This window comes from Bidens hawaiensis, unplaced genomic scaffold (assembly GCF_021521415.1).
Source record: "Bidens hawaiensis isolate Kalapana, Puna unplaced genomic scaffold, B.hawaiensis_p1.1 tig00007041_1, whole genome shotgun sequence".
In the NCBI taxonomy this organism is placed as follows: domain Eukaryota; kingdom Viridiplantae; phylum Streptophyta; class Magnoliopsida; order Asterales; family Asteraceae; genus Bidens; species Bidens hawaiensis.
The window spans coordinates 1,201,662-1,205,843 of record NW_027491483.1 but is presented as its reverse complement, the minus strand read 5'-3'; the positions used below and the strand labels follow the sequence as shown (position 1 = coordinate 1,205,843).

Below are 4,182 nucleotides of genomic sequence, written 5' to 3'. Positions count from 1 at the left end.
TAAATTTGATACTAAATCAGGTAATGAAAATGAAAAAGTAAGGTGGTGTGATGTTTCGTTTTTTAATTTGTTTTAAATACGTTAGCTTGAGGAATTATTATTTTTGTTTAATTTTGGTAACGTAATAACGTAGTCGATAACAACCAAATTCGCGCTAACTTACGGAAACAACACCTAGGAGTTACCAACACAGAACACCCCAGCACAACACGCCGGGTAACAACCTTTTTCCAAACTAAACAACAAAACACAACAATATGAAGCTCCAAACGACGACGTTTGTGTACTTTCTTTAATTCCATATCTACCCTTTCTTTTCCTTACCCAAAAAGCTCACCGTTTCTTTCTCATCAGCCAAAAATGGCTTACTCTCATACCCTCTTTTCATCTTCAACTACATGTATACACCATCATCATCACAAACCCGACCCGTTTTCCTCAAATACCCATATACCCACACCCAAATTACACTCTCAATGGTTATGTATTACCAAATTACCCCTTAAACACTCCCATATCCGACCCGGTCCACCCAAGACCCGACCCGTATCTGCCACCGTTTCTTTCAGTCTCCCAACTGCGTAAGTTATTATTAAATTTGGTTTTTTTTAATTTATTATTATTATTTTTATTTAAAAAAAAAATTGGAAATTGAGTTGGGTTTTTGGTTGCAGGAATCCAGAGAGGGTTGATTCAGCTGATAAAGTTCCAAAGTTAGTTTGTTTTTTATAAAATATTATTGTTAATTTATAAAATTTAATTGTTAATTTGAAAGTTAGTGTTTTTTTAAATGAATTTGGGGATTGAATTTGAATTGTTTTAGATGGTCGTTGAAAGCAATAAAGTCGTTTGCAATGGGCGAATTGGAGGCGAGAAAGCTAAAATCTGTGAATACCGGCACCGAAGCGATCCTCATGGGGATTTTGATTGAGGGTTAGTGCAATTTCTCCCTTTTTGTTAATGTAATATTTATTTAATAAATATTATTGTTATTTGATTATTCTTATTAAAAAATAAAAAAAAACAAAAAGTGTAAAAGTGACTGGGCGCCACGTGGCACATAACGCCTGGGGGTGGAGAGTTATGAAAACACCCTGTTTTTGTAAAAAACCATAACTCTGACTAGGCGCCACGTGGCGCATAATGCCTGGGGGTGGAGAGTTATGACTACTCATGGTCTAATAAATTATGGAAATCTTGTGTTTATTTGATGCATTTTGTGTTTATGCATTGTTTTATGTGTTTAGTAAGTAGTACACTACCTAGACATAAAGCGGCGAGAGAACTATATTAGTAACAGATTAAAAATCAAACAACGAGGAAACAAGAATAAATAGTGTTAACTGCTTAAATGTACGCATAGGCCTTCGTAAAAAAGGTCTCTATATTAAGGGGGTGTTTGGCCTAGCTTTTTTAGCAAAGCTTATATCTTTTTTTTTTTTTTTTTTTTTTTTTTTACAAAATTATCTTTATTTTGTGTTTGGTTTAGCTTTTTAGCTCATGCTTATAAGCTTATATAAGCTAATTTGAAGAAGCTTACTTGAAGATGGTTTTTTTAGCTTATTTGAAGAAGGGGGTAAATTACTCATTTGTCTTCAAATGGTGATGGATTAATAATATTGAAGCAACTTATTACTGTAACAAATTAAAAATGATGGATTTAACAACTTATTAAGAAGTATAATCAACTTGTAGAATATAAGCTAATCCAAACACTTAAATAGAGCTATAAGCTACTTTAAAATATAAGCATAAGCTAGAAAATAAAAGCTAGGCCAAACACCCCCTAAGAAAGATCTTAGAAGTGAGAAAATTGCCGGTCCTATCCTTTTACTTAACATAGATGGCATCATTTAGCGGTTAATGGGGAGAATGGAAGCCAGTGGTTATTTGTTGTGTATTGTCGGTGATGGAAGCCTAGTCATGTAATTAGAGTATCAAGAGTTAAGAGTTAGAGATGACGGGTACGGGCCGCCAAGAATGATGCTGGAAAAGGCCATGTTGAAGAAGATATCGATGAATTCGTGCTTGGTTATGATGATGAAGATCGGTAGGGTACTAAGTTAGATTAGTGACTATAACTATATCACCTTCATGATTGCTTAATGCTTAGTTGATGTTAACATGGTAGAAAATGTCATATCTAATCTATGTAGTCAATGTGCATTGTGCACATCCATGTGATGCGAGGCGCATGGAAAACGCCTTGCGGGCATCTGCATTCTAGTCGTTACTGCGACATGACGACATCCCAGCGAGATTCAGGCGAAATCTTGTAATTTCCGACCAAAATTCTGAAACATCTAAAAGTTTTAACCAACTACACAAGCCCTACTTTTCTTGGGTTCTCGCTTTTTAAGCGCCTTGAACCTGGGCCCTTTTTGCCTTTGGCTACTATGTGTATAATTAGGTTGTAAGTATTGTTTAAATAACGGGTGCCTTTAAGGCTTTAACTAAGACCTTGGTTTTGGGACCCTAAGCACTTTGGTTTGTAGGTTTCTAATATAGTGGCCGACATAGTTATCAAATGCGCTAGGCACACTCGGGGCACATAGGCCTCGCTTGGTGCCCAGGTGCAAAGCGCAAAAAAAGCAAGGGCCAAAAAAAAAGCGCACTTAAATAAAGTAATAAAAATTATATTATGTCTAAGAAAAATAACATTATTCTTCAAATAAATAAACGAAAGCTATTATATAACATTTAATATAATCTATTAATCTTATTAGTACCAAATGTTCTAAAATAGTCAAGATGTAAATGTAATTCTTAAATTTGAATAACAAACCCAAATTAAAATTAACATTTCCCTAACTATTTATAATTTTTTACAGTGTTTATATAAATTTACCTACGAATATCTGTTTCTGTGGGGCGTATATTTTGCTTATTAGCTTCTTAACTTATTTACTTATTTTTCTGTTAACTGCAGGAACAAATCGGGTTTCAAAACTGTTGCGTGCAAACGGGTTTACACTTACCAAAGTGCGCGAAGAGGTCATCAAACTGATTGGCAAACCCGACTTTTTTTACTTCAGTCCCGAGCATCCTCCTCTAACCGAATCGGCTCAAAAAGCCCTTGATTGAGCTGTTGATGAAAAGCTTAAATCAGGTAACTTTCTATAGGGGTGTGCATGGTGCGGTTCGGTGCAGTTTCCAGCTAAAACCAAACCAAAACCAAAACTTCAGTTTTTGGTGTTTTTGAAACCGTTCGGTTTCCGTTTTTCGGTTTTCGTTTTGGTTTGGTTTTTTTCGTTTTGGTTTGGTTTTTTTCGGTTTTTAGGCCGAAAAAAAATTGGCAAAAAATAATGAATTTAGGTATAAATAATTTTGTTAATTGTAAAATAATAGACTATTATATATTTGACCAAACAAATTTGAGTTGCATATTTATTAAATTCTTATAAATGACTTATTATAAAATATAAAAAAACAAAAATTTAGGAATTTGGTTCGGTTCGGTTTTTTCGGGTTTTATTATATGCAAAACCAAAACCGAACCGTTAGTTCGGTTTTTACATAAACATAACCAAACCATCGGTTTTTGTTTCGGTTCGGTTTTTTCAGTTTGTTGCACACCCATAACTTTCTATATATTTCGCTATTCAAACTCAACCGCAATGTTAATATTATTATTAATTTATTACGTTATAAATTTAGGCGATGGCGGGGAAATTACGACATCTCACTTGCTTCTTGGAGTATGGTCTCAAAAGGAAGGAGCAGGATACAAAATAATGGCGACACTCGGTTTTGATGACGAAAAAGCCCAACAACTTCATTCTTTGGTTTCAAAACCGGGTTTTGTTGAAGATTAATAAGTTGGTCAGCGTGCATTGTATTGGTCGTCGCGTCTTTTTATTCCGAACTGTTTAAATTATCTGGTAAATGTTGTGATGATTTGATTTATGTTGATTTTATACCATTCTTGAATAATTAGAATCCTATTGTTGTTTCTTTGTTCAAAGTTATCATTTTGACTTTGAGTCCAACTTGCATACTATTTATCAGTGTTGCAAAAATCCCGACCAGTGACCGATTAATCCCTAGTCCCCACTTCACTGATTAATTTTGGGCTAGTCGGCAATTAATTGGTCAATGGTCAAATCCAACCAAAATCGGCAGTTTCCGGACAAATCCGGCCAAAATTAGATGTTTTCGGCAAGATTCCGACCAAAGTTAGTG

General features: G+C 34.6%; 1 pseudogene across 1 annotated transcript; it reads left to right on the top strand.

The window, feature by feature from the left end:
* The first annotated feature begins 360 nt into the window (after window positions 1–360).
* LOC143634293 (ATP-dependent Clp protease ATP-binding subunit CLPT2, chloroplastic-like) lies at window positions 361–3,964 on the top strand (annotated as a pseudogene). Its single transcript, XR_013153828.1, has 5 exons — window positions 361–581; window positions 675–713; window positions 824–933; window positions 2,930–3,109; window positions 3,658–3,964. The product of XR_013153828.1 is annotated as an ATP-dependent Clp protease ATP-binding subunit CLPT2, chloroplastic-like (transcript).
* Window positions 3,965–4,182: the final 218 nt, after the last annotated feature.